Here is a 21506-nt window from a genome sequence, read left to right as displayed (position 1 = left end):
AAAAGAGAAAATTACAGGCCAATATCTCTGATGAATATAAATGCAAAATTTTCAAAGTACTAACAAACCAAATTCAAAAAACACATTAAAAAGGTCACCTACCATAATCAAGTGAATTTATCTTTAACATGCACTGATAGTTTAAATAGGCAAATCTTTAAATGTGACACACCACACTAAAATAATAATAGATAAAAACTAATGTGATCATTCTAATAATTGCATAAAAGGTATTTGACAAATTCAGTAAAGCTGCAAGTACATAATTAATATACAAAAATCAGTAGTATTATTATTCACTAATAATGAACAAGCCAAAAAGAGAAATCAAGAAAATGATTCCATTTACCATCGCATTACAAAACCCTTAAGAATGAATTAAATCAGAAAGGTGAAAGATCAATGCACTGAAAACTATAAGACATTTATAAAAGAAATTGAAGATGACACAAATAAATGGGTAAACATTTAATAGCCTTTGTTCATAAATTGGTAGAAATAATATTGTTAAAATATACATACCACCCAAAGAGATCTACAAGTATAATGTCAAAATACCAATGACATTTTTCATATAAATAAAAAAATAGAAAAAAATTAATATTCATAAATCTTGTATGGAATCACAAAAAACCTTGAATACCCAAAGCAATCTTGAAAAAGAAAAAAAAAAGCTGAAGGTATTATACTACCTGATTTCAAAATATACTACAAAGCTATAGTAATTAAAACAGCATGCTGCTTCCATTAAAAGGGGCATATGGTCCAATGGTACAGAATAGAGAGACTAGAAATAAATTTACACATTTACAGTCAATTAATCTTCACCAAAGTGTCCAAGAACAATGAGGAAATTACAGTCTTCAATAAATGATGGTGGGAAAACCAGATGTCATTCAGAAGAATGAAATTGGACCCTTATCTCACACCATATACAAAAATCAACTCAAAATGATTTAAAGACTTAAATGTAAGACCTGAAACTGTAATACTACTAGAAGAAAATATAGAAAAAATACTTTCTGACATTGGATTTGAAATTAGTTTTTGGATATTACCCTAAGAGCATAGGCATCAAAAACAAAAATAGACAAATGGGATAGCATCAAACTAAACATGTTTTGTATAGAAAAGGAATCAATCAACAGAGTGAAGAGACCTACAGAAGAGGAGAAATACTTTGAAATCATATATCTGATAAGGATTTGATATCCAAAATATATAAGGAATGCAGGCAACTCAATAGGAAGAAGACACATAACCCAATTAAAATATGGGAAAAGGATCTGAATAAATATGTCTTAAAATAAAAAGTAGCCAAAAGCTATTTTTTTTTTAAAAGTTTCAACATCACTAATGATCAAATAAATGCAAAATAAAATGAAAAGGAGATATCACTGCACATGTGTTAGAATGACTATATGGCTAATATGGTTTGGCTCTGTGTCCCCACCTAAATCTCATACCCGATTGTAATCCCCATAATCCCCACGTGTCAAAGGGACCTATTGGGAGGTGATAGGGTTATGGAGGTGGTTTCCCCCATGCTATTCTCGTGATAGTGAGTTCTCATGAGATCTGATGATTTTGTAAGTATGACAGTTCCTCCTGCACACACTCTCTTTCCTGCTACCTTGCAAGACTTACCTGCTTCCCCTTCTCTCGTGATTGTAAGTTTCCTGAAGCCTCCCCAGCCATGCGGAAATGTAAGTCAATTAAACCTTTTTCATTTGTAAATTACTCAGTCCCGGGCAATGTGAAAACAGACCAATACAATGGCTGTTATTGAGAGGAGGTGCCAGCTGGGCTTCCTGGGTCGAGTAGGGGCTCAGAAAGCTGTGAAACTCACTCATTTCCTGCATCAGGACTTACTTCGGTCCTAGATGAATAATATAGAAGATATATGCTTAAAATATTCCTAACACTAGGATTTGTGCATGTGTTTTCTTCCCCAAGAAACCTATGAACAGCAAAAATTTTGCTGTAAGTTTTCCTGTGTCCTCTCTCCCTTGCCCCTCCCCCGAAACTAAAAGGAAGGTTAACTGCCCTTTTTTCTGTGACCAGCGGACCTTATCTATACTCCCAATTCCAATTCCTTGTACACATACCTTGTAAAGTCCTGTAAGATCCTGTCTCCTTTGCCATGCCGCTGCAAGGTCATAAAGTAGATAAAACCTAAGCGGCAATTCCGGTTTTCCTCAAAATCTAGAACATGTCACCTTTGTTTCTCGCTCTGGTAACATCTTCCCGCCGCACGTATTTCCCGCCTTAAAGAGTTTAAAAGGCAATCATATAACCTAACTCTGGCTACCCATTCGGGACCCCTTCCACGCCTTGGAAGCTTTGTACTCTTGCTCTGCTCAATAAAACCTACTGCTCACTCTCTCTGGGTAGTGTCTCTATCACTCAACACGGTCAGCCGCCATACCAATTATTTGTCTTGGTTAGGAAAGAACCTTAGGCGTTACATTATCAAAAAGACAAAAGATTACAAGTGTTGGTACGATCTGGAGAAAAGGGAACGCTTGGGCACTGTTGGTGGGATTGTGGATTAGTGTAGCCATTATGGAAAACAGTATGAAGATTCATCAAAAAATTACAAATGTATCTACCATATGATTCACCAATTCCACTTCCAAACATATAGCATGTCAAAGAGAGATGAAATCAGTATGTGGAAGAGATATTTGACACTCCCATGTTTTGTAGCACTATTCACAATAGCTGAGATGTGGAATCAGCCTGTGTCAACTGAGAGATGAATGAACAAAGAAAATGCATATACGCACACACCCATACACACACACACACACACACACACACACATGGAAACATTTTCAACTAGCCTTTAGAAAGAAGAATATTATGCCATTTGTGACAACATGGATGAACCTGAAGGATATTATGCTAGGTGAAATAAACCAGACAAAGACAAATACTGCACAACCTTCCTTATAGGAGGAATCTAAAAATGTTGAAATTAGAGAAGCAGAGAGTCAAATGGTAGATACAGAAGCTAGGGGAGAAATGGCAGATGAGAAGATGTTAGTCAAAAAGTACAATGTTTTGGTTATATTAGAAGAATCAGTTCTGGGGATCTAATGTGCAGCTTGTTGAAAACAGTCAATAATAATACAAGTATACACTAAAATTGTTAAGAGCATAGATTTTAAATGTTCTCACTGCCAAAAAGTACATGGGGTGATGGCTATGTTAATTAGTAGCCTGATTTAATCATTTCACAGTGTACACGTATACGAAAACATCAGTTTATATACCACAAATATGTACAATTTTTATTTGTCAATCATCCCTTAATAAAAAAGGAAACTAATTCAAAATACTTTTTTAGAAAGCCAAAAAAATGTAAAATATCAACACTGAAATATTTTAGTTAATGTGAGCAAGTGTGGTGTTATGGAGAGATGAAATAGTTTCACTGAAAATATAACATAAACAAAAATGACTATGCTATTTAATTTAGTATTACTTTGAAAGTTTTTTTTTAACATAACTACATAAGAGCAACTGTTATCCTATTTAACTGATGTTGAACATATTTTAACCGCATTTTCTTAGTTCTAAATCCTCAGTGATACATGTATAGGGGTCATCAAAGTTGCCTCAGATTCATAGAATTTATACACTTGAATAGTGAAGTGTAGTTATAATGTATTCTTTTGAATTAATAACACTTTCCCTAACATTGATTTAATTTGCATTTGTCTCATGTGTGATTTATTATTTAGCCTCTGGAAATAGATGCACAATGGGAGGAAGTCAGAGAGCAAATCTAAATGTGTGAGATCATAATTTCAGTTCATTAATCTACATTGCCTCCTAATGTTTAGTAAGATGAAGACCATATGAAGTTTTCAGTTCCTTCTCTTGACATTTGTTTATGAAATATTTATGGTGTACAGTTTATGCATAAGACATTGGGTTTTGTAGGTTGTAAATATAGTAATTAAGATGATATCGTCTCTGTGATGAAGTAGGTTGGACCCTAGGAGAACAGAGAAAATAGTGAACAGCCAATTTTTAGAAGAAGATATAAAAGAGACAGTGTTATCAAGATTCAGGACAGCAGAATATTTTTGTATGTGTGGTACACTGGGTGTTTTGGATAACAGTTTTTTTTTTTTTTTTAAAGAAAATGTCATTAAATGGAGCAACATCTAGTGAATTAGATTTTGACCAGCAGAGAAACTGAGGGTGTAGGTAAGAGAAGAAAGAGCTTGAATTGCTGGTGGACAGATGAGAAAAAGCAAATGAAAAATCATATAGGTGTCCTTAAGGGAAAGGGTTGTAGTCCACGCAGCAGGAATATATGATGTAAGAAGGGAAGATTTGGAAGAAAAGTTTTTAAAAGCTGGTTAAGTCCATTGAATCTTGGTCTTTAAATGTTCAGCTGACAAATTGTTCAAGAATGAAATATCGAGATTGCTTGGCAGAAAAGTGATATCATCAATAGTATTATATCATTGGTGGGAGGGCAGTTGAACAGTGGGGAGAGATCTAGTAGCAGAAAGGCAAACCAGAATTTATCTAGTCAGTAGGTCATGTGACCTTGAACTTCATGATGATGATAAACTGAAAGATAAAAGAAGTTGAGTAAGGTATAGTTGAGAATAACTGCATAAACAGATTAACAGTGGACTGGATCTGATGAGGTGAAGGAGGAGAGATAGTGGGGATACCTAGAAATAATACGTAAAGTCTGAACCAAGGAAAGGAAGAAATTGATCACCTGAGGTCAGGAGTTCGACCAGCTTGGCCAACATGGTGAAACCTGTATCTACTAAAAATACAAAAATCAGCCGGGCGTGGTAGCGCATGCCTGTAATCCCAGATACTCAGGAGGCTGGGACAGGAGAAACGCTTGAACCCAGGAGGCAGAGGTTTCAGTGAGCCAAGATCACGCCACTGCACTCCAGCCTGGATGACAGAGCAAGACTCCATCTCAAAAAACAAAACAAAAACCAAGACAATGATTTAATTAGAAGTTGAAATGTTTGGAAATCTTTACGGTTTATTACATGGACAGGTGACTTTGTCTTGGATATGTTGAGGTATAAATAGGTATTTATGGAGATAGCATTTATTTATTTTAAATTTATTTATTTTTCATTCTTATAGGTTCATGGGTGTATATATTTGTGGGGTACGTGAGATATTTTGGTATAGGCATACAAAGTGTAATAATCACATCATGGAAAATGTTGGCATATAGAAATGCCACTACTTTTAATGAAAACTGCAATCACATTTGCAGGAACCTAGTATCATCTGCAAACAAAGATAATTTGTTTTCTTCCTTTCTTTCCTTTCTTCCTTTCTGATTACTCCAGCTGGGACTTCCAATACTATGTTGAATAACACTGCTGAAAGTGGGCATCCTTGTGTGTTCCAGATATTAGAGGAAAGCCTTTTAGTTTCTCCCCATTCAGTATGTTACTAGCCATGGATCTGTTGTATATAGCTTTTACTATGTTGTTATGTTCCTTCTGTATTCATTTTTTGAGGGTTTTCATTATAAATGGATGTTTAATTTTATCAAATGTTTTTTCACCATCAATTAAAATGATGGGGTTTTTTTTTGTACTTCGTTCTCTTGATATGATTTATCACATTGATTGATTTGCATGTGTTGAGCCACACTTGTATCCTTGGGATAAATCCCACTTGGTCATGATGAAGGATCTTCTTAATGTGTTGTTGAATTCAGTTTGCTAATATTCTGCTGAAAAATTTTTGGCTAATATTCATCCAATATAGTGGACTGTAGTTTTCTTTTCTTGATATGCCTTTGCCTGGTTTTGGTATCAGGTTAATACTGGCCTGGCCTCCTAGAATGGTTTTGGAAGTATTCTCTCCTCTATTTTTCAGAATAGTTTGAATAGAATTGGTACTAGCTTCTTAAATATTTGGTAGAATTCAGTAGTGAAGCCATCAGGTCTGGGGCTTTTCTTTGTTGAAGATTTTTAATTACAGTTTTAATCTCGATACTTGATGTTGGTCTGTTCACGTTTTGGATTTCTTCATTATTCAATCTTAGTAGGTGGTATGTGTCTAGAAATTTATCCATTTCCTCTAGATTTTCAAATGTATTGGAATATAGTTGCCCATAGTAGCCACTGACGGTCCTTAGAATTTCTCCAGTTACAGTTGTAATGTCTTCTTTGTCATCTCTGATTTTATTTATTTGGTCTGGCTAAAGGTTTGTCAATTTTGTTTACCTTTTCAAAAAACCAACTTTTGTTTCTTTGAATTTTCATATCCTTCCCTGCTCATCCTTACTTCTCTCTTGCCTTCCCTGCCCATCATCTCTTCTCTTTGCTTCTCTTCGCTTTGCTTCTCTCCTACTTTTCCTGATCCTTTGCCTTCCTTCCTTCATCTTATCTATTGATATTCATATCCAAGTGATTTTGTCTAGTATCATGACTAAATTCCATCTAAATGATAAACAATTTCTAAATGTTTATGTCCAGATCACCATTTTCTCCTGAACTGCAGACCCTTTAAGTGCCACTGGTTATCACCAAACAAAAGTATTTTGACCCAATATTTCCCGAACACCCTGCCTTACCAAAGTTACTGAATTCCCAGTCTTGCACATTCTCGTCAATGACAACTCCAACTTTGCAGAAAACTTTTGGTCATTTTGAATTGCTTTCTCTCACACTCATATCCAGTCTATCAGTAATTCTTTTGGATTATCCTTCAAAATGTTTCAGGAAGGTAACCACTTTGCACCACCTCTACTGCCACTATTCGATCTAAGTAACAATCACTCCTTATATGAATTCCTGAAATAGCTTTCTACTTAGTATATCTTTCCCTCCAATGGCAGCCAGAGTTATCTTCTAAACAAGTGAGTCAGATTCTCTGCTCAAAATCCTTCAAGCTCTAAATTTTATTAAGGAGAAAATCAGAGATTTTAAAATAACCTACAATGTTCTACATGATCTCCCTACCCATATTACATTCATTCTCTCATCTCATCTCCTACAACCCATCGCCCCACTTCCAGCCAGCTATTCAAGCAACAACCTCCTTGCTGTCCTTCCAACCCATCAGGAATCCAGAACCTTTGTATTCATTTTCCTTTAACTGGAAAGCTTTTCCTAAGATAAAAAACATTGCTCAATCTTTTGATCTTCTTTAAGTCTTTTTAAGGAAGCCAGATTTCTATTTATTGATGCAACTAGTTTCCTCCCATCCCTCCACCCCACTCTCATTCCTCACATTGCTTGTTATTTTAAATCCACACCAATTATCTTCTTCTATATTTCTGTACTATAAAGTTTATTTCTTTATTGTAGTTGTTGTTTATGATCATGGACCAATTAAAACTTAAGGGTTCTAAGAGCCCTTTTCCACAATGATATAGCCCATGTTCCTGTAACAGTGTCTAGAACATAGAAGAACTCAACAGATAGTACTTGACGGAATGTTAAATAAAGAACTATGTAGAAAGTAATAGGATGTTACATTAGATAATCAAAGGGTAAGAACTTTTAGACACTTGAACTGTCAATACTCCTTGAATAACCTGACATATCCATTTTTCTTCCAACACTTGGAAAATATCTTAAAAATTAGTATCTGTATTCTTTGCATAAGTACTGCAGTTACAGCATTCCACATGTCTTTCTGAATCCTGTTTTATGTGATGTAACAGGCATAGATGCTAATTTTTTGGTGTTTACCTGTTAATGTACAAATCAAATGATAAATTTAACCTAAAACATTGAAGAATAACCTCTTCACATACCTGCCAAAGGCAGGTTACTGCCTCTGAAATACCATAACCACATACAGTACAAATGGAATGACCAATTACCATTCAATTACCAAGGTACATATTGCTTGATCTTTGAAGCAGCACTATGCATTTTAAAAAGGTCTATTTGGTTAAGCAACATAATTTAGTTGAGAAGGTTTCAAAAATACACACGGCATTTATCTCTTCAGAATGTAGTGCTTTGTATGTAACAGCAATTATAAACAAAACAATTAAGTCCCCTCAACAGAAACAAAAGCAGCAGCTTATAATAGTTCAGTTCATCAGAAAATCTATTTATGTAGATTTCACTGAAGACAGACAGTATACAAAGTGCAGTGTCCGCTTTCAAACCTTTTACACATTAATATCTCCCAACAAATTTACAAATTTGTGTTCCAAGTTTTAAATAGGCATTCACAGTCGTTCATGCCTGAGAGTTTCCAGGCAGTCTTGGGAGTTTTGAGACTGTTTACCAGGGAGCACTTTGAGGTTGGAAAGATCACATTGGCCTTTGTAGCACACTGTGTGTGCAAATAGGTTTCTTGTTCAAGCTTCTGCAACAAACTCTAGCAAAAGCTGCCTGCAAATTTGTTTCTAATAAGATAGCTTAAATGTGTTGCCACATGGGTATTTCTGATCTAGCTTTACAAGCACTCCAAAGGATGCTGCAAAAAGAATCAAAGAATCTGCCAGCAGTTGAGATACAACCCCCAGGAAATGTCAAAGGCAGATTTCAGCCTAATGTTCTGGTGAAATAGGGACATAGCCAAAAGAGTGAAATCCATGTGTGTTGTTTCAAAGGATCCTCTGATACATTGGTTATGTGCTTAGGGGAGAGATAAGTAACAAGAATCCCCAGAGTTTTTCTTTCAGCGTGCATGTCTGCCTCTGCACTACTTTCCCAGGCATGATGACTGGTTTGCGAGCAGAGTCTGCATCATAAAACTCACTCAGTGTTCTTGGCCACAGGAAATCCCTTGAGGAAAGCAGAGACAGGGGGAAATACTCACATAGGCCCTCCCCTCTCTAAAAAAACACAAACTTTTTACCCCCCATGGGTTACTAAATTAAAACAACATTAACTGGAAAAAAGCAACAGAATTGTCTGATCCACAGGACGTTTCAAAAGAGGACAAGGCAGAGTCATTTGCTTGGTTGTGGTAAAGATGTTCAGTTGGGAATTGGGACATGGGTGAGAAGCTGTGGGCTGATCATGTGTTGACAATATTCAGGTTTCATTTTTTTTTCTTTTTCACATCAGCATGTAGGCTATCTATCTACATGATTGGAAAGCTTCTCAAGTCATTCAGGTAACCATGTTGAGTTTGAAGTTTAGAGTGACTGGCTTAATTCAGTGTCCTGTTCAAAGAACAGCATCTGGTCTTGAATGGCAGTGATTACCTAATACTCGTGGAAATATATACAGAGGAAGGTTGGGTTAACTGCAGGATGTCATTTTCTTAAACTTTTAATTAAATAAAATATATAAAAAATTTTAACTGACAGCAATGACACATATATTCCTACCTACAACAAGCAGCTGTTAAAAGCAAAGTGAGGGAGAGGATTACACAAGGAAAAAGCAGCCAAGTTTTCAATTAACTTAAAGGAAAACACATCATCTTTGAAACAACTTCCAAACATGAACTCTTGTGCAAAATCAAATATGCTTTATTGCTATAATCGCTGGTTTTTAAGAGTCAAACACCCTCATTCCACGAACAGCCATTATTTCTCCGTTTGAAACTCATTTTGATCTTTCTTTCAAACCTACTCTGACATTATTTGATTTAGGACTCTCTACTCTGTGTGTTTACAAGTATTTATTATATGCAATAGATGTAAATATATAATATATACATAGAAAACATATGTGATATACACCTAATATTTGTATATTATTATTTCCCGTTTGTTTTGAGATGGGGTCTCACTGTGTTGCTCAGGCTAGAGTGCAGTGGTGCAATCATGGCTTGCTGCAGCTTCTACCTCCTGGGTTCAAGACATCCTCCCACCTCAGCCTCCTCAGTAGCTGAGATTACAAATATGTGCAACCATGCCCAACTAATTTTATAATTTGTTGTAGAGAAAGGGTCTCATCATGTTGCCCAGGCTGATCTCAAATTCCTAGGACCAATCAATCTTCCCACCTTGGACTCCCAAAGTGTTGGGATTACAGGCATGAGCCACATTGCCTAGCCTCATGTTTTTTTTCTTAGTTGTTGACCAAAGCTGGCTAGAGATTTAGAAGGCCTTGTTTTCCTACTGGATAAAGTGTTTGATTATCCAGGATGGATTGCTGGAAAAGTCATTTACATTTCCTGAACCTCAGGCTCCATCTGTATAATAAAGCCACTGGGAAAAATGAGATCTCAAGCTGATTCCTAGTAGAATAACTTGTTATTCTGTAATCAAACCTAGGGATTTTAGACTGTGAGAATAAGGCACTTGAAGGTTTACATAGATATGAAACATCATATCATTGCATTATGCTAGGATAGGGGTAAACTTTTATTAACTGTTTTCACATACACCCTCTTATAACAAGAAAGTGTATTCTGAATGGGACATACAGAGTCATTATTGCTATTTTTTGTGCCTTTGTTTTTGAATGAGAACAATACAACATTGAATTAAGAATTTCAATCTTCTGTGAAGTGTTCTATATATACACCTGCCTTAATCCTACCATTTCAAATATATAAGCTGTAACTCACTGTCCTTACATATAAATACTAATAGCACTTAGGAACCTAATTTATGATACTTTCTGAGATATACAGGATATTTAAGCGTCTTACATAGTCTGTCATATGCAGCTCACTGACTCACTATATAAAAGAATTGTGTTTGGCTTTGCTTTTCAAAATGGACGACAAAAACTCTGTATATCATTAAGAAGAATATAGAGCCATGTCATTAAAAAGTCAAGAATTTGTTTAACATATGTATGCTAGGTACTATATCAATCTAAATAAGCTATATTATGTTGCAGCAGAAAACTTCAAAATCTCAGTGATTTATGCTACATGTTCATCTATGATAGACTGTGGATTTTTCCAGAAAGTCTTCCTTGCAGTGTTGGCACAACTTCCATGTAAACTACATCTATGTTCATGGAGAACAGTGAGGGTATGATGAAGTATGCATTGGCACTTAGCATTTCTGTGAAGACTAGGTAAGCACCCTTCTCCTCATGTTTCATTTACCTAAAGAACTTATGAAAACAATTTTTTTTTTGAGACAGAGTCTGGCTCTGTAGCCCAGGATGGAGTGCAGTGGCGCAATCTGGACTCATTGCAAGCTCCACCTCCTGGGTTCACGCCACTCTCCTGCCTCAGCCTCCTGAGTAGCTGGGACTACAGGTGCCCGCCACCATGCCAGGCTAATTTTTTTTGTATTTTTAGTAGAGATGGGGTTTCACCGTGTTAGCCAGGATGGTCTCAATCTCCTGACCTCATGATCCACCTGCCTCAGCCTCCCAAAGTGCTGGGATTACAGGCATGAGCAAAACATTATTGAGTTCAACAGAGTTGTGTTGTGTATTCAACCTGCAGGAAAGTATAATAAATGTGATAAAGATTAAAACATTCTACTATAGACTTTTCCAGAACAAGCTAATATATTTAAAGAGATGGCAAAAACTACTAAGGTAAGTAGTTATTTAGATACAATTTAAATGATAGAGTCATGTTAAGTTACAAAAAGGAGATGTCAAATGATAGAGTAAGAATCTCCAAAAGTCTTCTCCTGCATAAAAGTATTGAGAATACTAGTCGAAATTTACGAAATCAACATTTCCAAAATTTTGGAAATAAATCAAAAGACTGCAATAATTCAAGAATAATCCCAGAATAATGCTAGAAAACATGGCTACATCTCAAGTGAGTATAGCAAGTTTAGTGGCACTTTAAATAAATCTTGTCCATCCCCTCTTGACATGTTCTTGGTGTCCTTGAAACCCAACAGTCTTGCAATTATAGTAACTATGAAAACCAACATCCTAGTAGCTTAGCAGTCATTGCAAAGCACCAGATGAATTTGGAGTTACTCAGACAAGTCTATGCTTACACTAACATGTATGAAAAGGCCCCGAACAGCTTTATTCTTAGGATTGTCAGTGCTGACATAACTCAGAACGTGCTTTCAGGAAAAATAATAATATCAAAGGCATTTGTCAAAAATAGTCCCTGGCTATTCTTTAACATCACCTAAGCTTGAGGTAGTGATACCAGTTGAGGCTAATAAGAGATTCACAAAAATATTAAAAGGACAAATTGTGGAAAAAGATGCCGATAGTGGGCTTTGAAAAATTCTGATAATTTCTAAAAATTTAGAGGGTCACAGATATGTGCAGGACTGTTCACATGCCCAGAAATCACCTCAAAAATCCCTAATGTCTCAACAATGGCTAACCTTGAAATTCTGCAAAAACAGCAAGTGAAAACTAAGGCAGAGTTATAACCTGCCTGGTCCACCCTCAGCAAGGCAGCAAGCCTCAAGGCATTTAGCACCACTGAGTGGTCCAATCAAAAGCTGACCACTAAGCTAACTGGGCAGAGATTTCAGTTTCTGAACATAACAAAGAATACTAACTTTACAGAAAGAGTCCAAACAAACAAAAAAGAAACAATTAACATCAACAATCACAATCCCTGAGTAGGTGTGCAATCTGATTTTCATAGATGTCACAACATGTTATTTAAAATGTTTAGTTTTCAACAGCAACAGCAACAAAATTTATGAGACACAGAGAAGCAGAAAAGTGTGGCCCATTCTCACAAAAAGGTGCTGTTAATAGAAATCATCCTTTGATAAGCCAAGATATTAAACTTAAGACATACTTTAAATCAGCTTTTTAAAATACATTAAAATAACTAAAGAAAACCATGTCTAAAGAAATAAAGGCAGGTGTGAAAATGATGTCTTATAAAACAGAAAAAAACTTTAAAGAGATAGCAATTATAAAGAAAGAAACCAATAGAAATTCTGGAGATAAAAACTATGATAAATGAAGTGAAAAAATTGACTTGAGGGGCTCAACAATTCATTTTAACTGGCCAAAGAGAGTATCAGTGAATATAAGGATATGTGAGTTGAGATTTTGCTGGTTTAACAGACAGAAAAAATATAACAAAAAATATGCAGAGCCTTATAGGTCTTTTGGAAACTATAAAGTATACCAATATATGTGTAATGGAATTTTCAGAAGAAGAACAGAGAGAGAAAAAGAGGAAGAAAGAAAATTTGAAAAATAATAGCCATCTTCTCAGGGTTTATGAAAAATTTTAATCTACACATACACAATGATCAGTGGACTCCAAGTAGGATATACTTAAGTGATGTAAATCTAGGCTCATCATAGTGAAATTTTTGAAAGGGAAATACAAAGAAATAAGCTTAAAAGCAGAAAAGAATGTGGCATGTAATGTAAAAGTGATTCTCAATAAAATTAACACCTAACTTCTTATCAGAAACAATGGAGTCCAGAAGTCCATGGAATGACATATTCAAAGGGCTTTGGAAAAAAAAAGACTGTTAACAAATAATTCTATATCCAGCCAGGTATCCATCAAAATGAAGGAGAAATTAGGCATTTGCAGATAAGCCAAAACTAAGACAGTTCATTACTAGCAGACCATCTCCACAACAAAGAGTAAAAGGAGGCCTTTAGGCAGTAAAGGACACTAGATAGTAATTCAAATCCACAGAAAAAATAGGAAACATCAGGAAATGTAACTACATGCATAAATACAAGAACAATGAGAAATGCATTTTTGTTTGGAAATATTGCCTTCTTCCTGGCTTAAATGACAACTACATAAAGCAATAATTATTAATCTGTGTTGATTAGTATGATGCCTAAAGATCTAATTCGTATGTCAAAAACAGAATAAAGGAAGGGTGAAAGAATAGAACTATTTAAGAGCAAAGTTTATGTGTACTGGAGCAATTAAGTTGATATTATTCAAACTTAACATTTTAAGTTGTTAACTGTAACCTTTAAAAATTGCTAAGAAAGTAACTAGAAAAATATAATAAAAGAAATGAGAGGGAATTTAAATGATACATTGGAAATTTAACATAAAAGATGGGAATAATAGACAACTATTGGAAGAAAAATGACATAAGACATAGAAACAAATTGGTAGTCATAAATCCTACCTTAAAAATAAATATATTAAATGTGAAGCACTAAACATTACAACAAAAAGGCAGAGATTGTTCAATGGATAAAAAACAACATGTATTTCAACAGCATGCTGTCTACAAGATATGACACGTTAGATTCAACGGCACAAATAAGTTGAAAGTAAACAGATGTAAAAAAATACCATATAAAAAGTACTGAGCAGAAAGCTTGAGTGGCTATACTAATAAGAGACAAAATGTAAATAATCTGTTTCTAATAACAACAAAAGAATAAAATATAGAAATAAATTTGACAAAAGATGGGTAAGGATATTATATAAAAACTATAAAATATGAAAGAACTTAAATAATATCTAAATAAATGAGAAGATAGCCCACGTTATAATTTAAAAGGCAAAATATTATTATTGTATCACTACTTTCAACATCAATCTATAGATCTCTGCAGTCACCATTAAAATCCCAGCTGGTTTCTTGGAGAAATTGATGAGATTGTAAAAATTATATGGAAATGCAAGAAACTCAGACTAGTCAAAACAATTGAGAGTGTAGAAATAAACTATTACATTAATGGCAAATTTATTTTGACAATGTCAAAAAGATCTTCAATGGGAATAAAAAAGGTTTTTCAATAAATAGTGCAGGACAGCTGTATATTCATATACAAGAGAAGGAAATTGAAAACATATCTCCCAAATACTAACCTGAAATATACCAAAGACCTAAATGTAAGAACTCCAACTATAAAATTCTTGAAAGAAAACATTGGTTAAGTCTTCATTATCTTGGATTAGAAAATGATTTCTTACATATAATACCAAATGCAAGAGAGACAAAAGCAAAAAATATAGATAGGTTGGGCTTCATCAAAATTAAAAACTTCGGGTGCTTCACATGACACCACTCAGATAGTGAAAAGACAGTCTATGCAGTTGATAACAATATTTTCAAATCCTATATCTGTTAAGTGCCTTGTGTCTTGAATATATAAAAAACACTTTCAGCTTAATAACAGAAAGACAAAGAGCCAGTTTAATACTAGGCAAATAATTTAAAAAGCTACACAAATACTCAATAAACACAAGAAAAGTGTGACGGTTTCCTTTATATTTCAACTTGACTGGGTTAAGGAATCCCCAGATAGGTGGCAAAACATTATTTCTGGGTGTGCTTGTAAAGTTGTTTCTGAAAGAGATTGGCATTTGAATTAGCAGTCGGAGTAAAGAAAATCTATCCTCGCCAATGTGGGTGGGCATCATTCAATCTCTTAAGGGCTCAAATCAAACAAAGAGGCAGAGAAAAGATGAAATTGCTTTTCCTTCTTTAGCTGGGACAGGCATCTTCTGCCCTTGGACATAAGAGCTCCGTTGTCCTTCAGACACCAGAATGTATACAAGAACCCCCTTTTCACCCCTTTCTCTCAGCCCTTTGGCTCAGACTGAGAATTACACTATTGGCTCTCCTGGGTCTCAGGCCTTTGTACAGTACAGAATTATGCCACTGCCTTTTCTAGTTTTCCAGCTCACAGACAGAATATCATGGAACTTCCATAATTATGTGAGCCAATTCCTATAATAAATTCCCACTTGCATATCTATATACACATGTCCTAGGTTCTGCTTCTCTGGAAAACCTTAACTAATACAAGACGATCAATATTTATTAATCATTAAGAAAATCTGAATCAAAATTCACTTTATACCTACTAGGATATGTACAATTTTTAAAAAAGCAAAATAACAAGGGTTGACCAGGGTTTAGAGAAATTGCAACTCTCATATTTTGCTGATGGGAGTGTAAAATTATGCAGCCACTTTGTAAAACAACTTAGCAGTTCCTCAAAATGTAAAGCACAAATTTACTATGTGACTTGGCAATTCCACGCTTAGTTATGTTCCCAAGAAAATTGAAAATGTATCTATACAATGACGAGTTAGTGGGTGCAGCGCACCAGCATGGCACATGTATACATATGTAACTAACCTGCACATTGCGCACATGTACCCTAAAACCTAAAGTATAATAATAATAAATAAATAAATAAATAATAAAAGAAAATGTATCTATACGAAATATTGTCTTCATATCCATATTCATATATAAATTTCACTATTCAAAATAACTGAAAACTGAAAATTAATCCAAATGTCCAGCAACTCATGAATGAATAAAAAATACATTACATCTATAGAGTTAAATGATGTTTATATATAGAGAATGAAGTACTGATACATGCTACAGCTGGATGAACCCTAAAACATGATGCTAAGGGAAAGAAGCCAGATATTTTAAATTTGAAATCATTTTTATCATCATTATTATTATTATTTGAAAAGTTATTTTATCATTATTACATTAACCAAATCATATTTCATTATTATATTTTCTTTGGCAAGGTTAATTAATTTTCAGTTTAAATGACATACTGTAGTGGAGTCCTTGATTTATCATTGTAAAAGGCTACATTAATGTTTATTATTTAATATATTTATGACCTTTCATTGTTATGCAGTCACTTCGAAAGTTTATGATTAAGAAAGACAACAGCAAAACCCTAGTGAATCACGTGGTATAAAAATTTTAAACTACAACTGTTACACTTTGGGGAAATTTTTCTTGAAATTACAGAAACAAATAAAAAAACTATGAGGATTAAACAGGTAACTTAAGATTTAGTAATTCTTTCCCCACCTATACTAAAAATATCTGAAACATTTCCCCACTGCCAGAAGAGATCTGGGAAATTTTTATTGCCCTAGGAAAAAAAGAAACTCCTTTCCACATGCTATACTACAAGACTGTTTAAAGTTAGATTCAAGGGCTGAATTAATGTAAAAATAATTGCATAAATCAGTATAGGCTAAGTCGTCAAACAAGAAACATTTTTTTCTCACATTCACACACGTTCCTCGTGAATTTCGGGGCTCTGCTCCACCTCTTCCCTTACTGCAACCTAGGCTTATGGGAAAGTCATTTTTTCAAATGTTTTTTATCATGTGCCACAGGGAAAGACTTGTGAATTGTTTCTAGTATAAGCATCATGAAGAAACTAGAAGGAAAATATATGCAAGTATTTATACGTTATGGGAAAGTGTGTTTTGGAAATATAACAAAAATAATAGATTTGGCTGTATTAAACATAAAATTGCATAAATTAGAATATTATGAAGTAAATTAAAATGCAACTGACTACTAAATAAAATACAACACATGAGGCAGAGATGCCTAACATCCTTAATCTGGATTAGTTTATATTGAGTAAAGTATTAAAACCTTTAAAAAGAAGCTCAAAAAATATAAAAACAGAGTCTATTTACTAAAGAAATAAAAATGTGACTGAACATAAGAAACATTTAACTTTATTAGTGATCAGGTAAATACAACATAAAAACAATGTAAAACATTTTGGATTATGATTTACAAAAGAAATGAAAATCTGACTAAACATATGAAACATTTCATTAGTGATCAAATAATTACAACATAAAACAATAATGTAAAACTTTTTGTGATCCAACTGGTGAAGAATAAAAAGATTGCTAATAACACAAGGCCTCATTCCTGACTTTCTAAATTTATAACACTATATCCATTTGCTTATATTTTTACATCTCCATTCTTTCTCTAGAACGTACACCTAATAGCAAGAATTTCATCTAGTTTTTCACTACTGTCTTATTGCCTGGAACTATGTCTGGGCCTTATATTCTTCAGTCTGTACAATGGAAAATATATTTCTATTCTATCAAGGTTTATTTATCAGTCTCACAAACTTCCCTATGGGCTTATGACACTCTCCAGAGCAGCAGTCCCAATATGATGCTTCAACTTTGCAGGCTGCTTTGCCCTTGAAGAACACCAATATCATCAACACACATCCAGAACCATCATGGCAGGTGACGAGACCACAGAGGTGATTATGATTTTCTGAAATCTTTTTACTTAAAACTGACGCCTTTTACTCCCCCTTATAATTTGGTGCCTAAAGTAAGCCATATGGCCATACCAACAAGGAAATAGAACCTGAAATACACAGGTCTACTAGAGTATGTGTTCAATATATAGTTTTTTTCAAATGCCTGATGTAATGTTCTACACTGGGTCTCCAAGACTTCTAACATTACAGTAGAATAAGGGGATGCTGAAACAGATGGCACCACCCACCCTCTCTTCACAATTCTATGGTCAGGAAGGAAAACATAATCATCCAGAACAGAAACAAAGGAGGAAAAGTGAGAGCAGTAAAGAGAAGCTATTATGGACATTTGGGTTGATTCCAAGTCTTTGCTATTGTAAATGGTGCTGCAATAAACATACATGTGTTTGCCTTTATAGTAGAATGATTTATAATCCTTTGGGTATATACCCAGCAATGGGATTGCTGAGTCAAATGATATTTCTAGTTCCAGATCCTTGAGGAATAGCCACAGCAAACTATCACAAGAACAGAAAACCAAACACTACATGTTCTCACTCACAAGTGAGAGTTGAACAATGAGAACACATGGACACGGGGAGGGGAACGTCACGCACTGGGGCTAGTCGGGGGTGGGGGTCTAGGGGAGGGATAACATTAGGAGAAATACCTAATGCAGGTGACAGATTGATGGGTGCAGCAAGCCACCATGGCAGGTGTTTACCTATGTAACAAAACTGCACGTTCTGCACATGTACCCCAGAACTTAAAGTATAATAATAATAAAAAAAAGAGAAGCTGTTACATAGTCTTCCACAGAGATGTGGGTCAATACAAAGCAAGAGAATTTTGTGACTAGCTTTCTAAATTCCAAACAGAGTTGTAAACATGCCATAGTACCATTAAAGGGCTGGGAGGGAAAATAAGTATTTTTTTTTACCCTAGGCCTATAATCGGAAATCATGTTTGTATTAGCCAGGGTTCTCCAGATAGACAGAACTAATAGGATAAATAAATACTAGGTTGGTGCAAAAGTAATTGCGGTTTTTGCTATTACTTTTAATAAATAAGTATAGATATGAATATAGATGATATAGATCTATCTATATCTATATATAGGATATATATTGATTCATCCTACCCATGAGCATGGAATGTTCTTCCATTTGTTTGTATCCTCTTTTATTTCCTTGAGCAGTGGTTTGTAGTTCTCCTTGAAGAGGTCCTTCACGTCCCTTCTAAGTTGGATTCCTAGGTATTTTATTCTCTTTGAAGCAATTGTGAATGGGAGTTCACTCATGATTTGGCTCTCTGTTTGTCTATTGTTGGTGTATAAGAATGCTTGTGATTTTTGTACATCGATTTTGTATCCTGAGACTTTGCTGAAGTTGCTTATCAGCTTAAGGAGACTTTGGGCTGAGACAATGGGGTTTTCTAGATATACAATCATGTCGTCTGCAAACAGGGACAATTTGACTTCCTCTTTTCCTAGTTGAATACCCATTATTTCCTTCTCCTGCCTAATTGCCCTGGACAGAACTTCCAACACTATGTTGAATAGGAGTGGTGAGAGAGGGCATCCCTGTTTTGTGCCAGATTTCAAAGGGAATGCTTCCAGTTTTTGCCCATTCAGTATGATATTGGCTGTGGGTTTGTCATAGATAGCTCTTATTATTTTGAGATACATCCCATCAATACCTAATTTATTGAGAGTTTTTAGCATGAAGGGTTGTTGAATTTTGTCAAAGGCCTTTTCCGCGTCTATTGAGATAATCATGTGGTTTTTGTCTTTGGTTCTGTTTATATGCTGGATTACATTTATTGATTTGCGTATATTGAACCAGCCTTGCATCCCAGGGATGAAGCCCACTTGATCATGGTGGATAAGCTTTTTGATGTGCTGCTGGATTCTGTTTGCCAGTATTTTATTGAGGATTTTTGCATCAATGTTCATCAAGGATATTGGTCTAAAATTCTCTTTTTTTGTTGTGTCTCTGCCCGGCTTTGGTATCAGGATGATGCTGGCCTCATAAAATGAATTAGGGAGGAATCCCTCTTTTTCTGTTGATTGGAATAGTTCCAGAAGGAATGGTACCAGTTCCTCCTTGTACCTCTGGTAGAATTCGGCTGTGAATCCATCTGGTCCTGGACTCTTTTTGTTTGGTAAGCTACTGATTATTGCCACAATTTCAGCTCCTGTTATTGGTCTATTCAGAGATTCAGCTTCTTCCTGGTTTAGTCTTGGGAGCGTGTATGTGTCGAGGAATTTATCCATTTCTTCTAGATTTTCTAGTTTATTTGCGTAGAGGTGTTTGTAGTATTCTCTGATGGTAGTTTGTATTTCTGTGGGATCGGTGGTGATATCCCCTTTATCATTTTTTATTGCATCTATTTGATTCTTCTCTCTTTTTTTCTTTATTAGTCTTGCTAGCGGTCTATCAATTTTGTTGATCCTTTCAAAAAACCACCTCCTGGATTCATTAATTTTTTGAAGGGTTTTTTGTGTCCCTATTTCCTTCAGTTCTGCCCTGATTTTAGTTATTTCTTGTCTTCTGCTAGCTTTTGAATGTGTTTGCTCTTGCTTTTCCAGTTCTTTTAATTGTGTTTTTAGGGTGTCAATTTTGGATGTTTCCTGCTTTCTCTTGTGGGCATTTAGTGCTATAAATTTCCCTCTACACACTGCTTTGAATGCATCCCAGAGATTCTGGTATGTTGTGTCTTTGTTCTCGTTGGTTTCAAAGAACATCTTTATTTCTGCCTTCATTTCATTATGTACCCAGTAGTCATTCAGGAGCAGGTTGTTCAGTTTCCATGTAGTTGAGCGGTTTTGAGTGAGATTCTTAATCCTGAGTTCTAGTTTGATTGCACTGTGATCTGAGAGATAGTTTGTTATAATTTCTGTTCTTTTACATTTATTGAGGAGAGCTTTACTTCCAAGTATGTGGTCAATTTTGGAATAGGTGTGGTGCGGTGCTGAAAAAAATGTATATTCTGTTGATTTGGGGTGGAGAGTTCTGTAGATGTCTATTAGGTCTGCTTGGTGCAGAGCTGAGTTCAATTCCTGGGTATCCTTGTTGACTTTCTGTCTCGTTGATCTGTCTAATGTTGACAGTGGGGTGTTAAAGTCTCCCATTATTAATGTGTGGGAGTCTAAGTCTCTTTGTAGGTCACTCAGGACTTGCTTTATGAATCTGGGTGCTCCTGTATTGGGTGCATATATATTTAAGATTGTTAACTCTTCTTGTTGAATTGATCCCTTTACCATATGTAATGGCCTTCTTTGTCTCTTTCGATCTTCTTTGGTTTAAAGTCTGTTTTATCAGAGACTAGGACTGCAACCCCTGCCTTTTTTTGCTTTCCATTTGCTTGGTAGATCTTCCTCCATCCTTTTATTTTGAGCCTATGTGAGTCTCTGCACGTGAGATGGGTTTCCTGAATACAGCACACTGATGGGTCTTGAGTCTTTATCCAATTTGCCAGTCTGTGTCTTTTAATTGGAGCATTTAGTCCATTTACATTTAAAGTTAATATTGTTATGTGTGAATTTGATCCTGTCATTATGATGTTAGCTGGTAATTTCGCTCGTTAGTTGATGTAGTTTCTTCCTAGTCTCGATGGTCTTTACATTTTGGCATGATTTTGCAGTGG

The sequence above is a fragment of the Pongo pygmaeus genome, chromosome 15 (assembly GCF_028885625.2).
Source record: "Pongo pygmaeus isolate AG05252 chromosome 15, NHGRI_mPonPyg2-v2.0_pri, whole genome shotgun sequence".
NCBI lineage: Eukaryota > Metazoa > Chordata > Mammalia > Primates > Hominidae > Pongo > Pongo pygmaeus.
Note: the sequence above shows the minus strand (reverse complement) of the source record.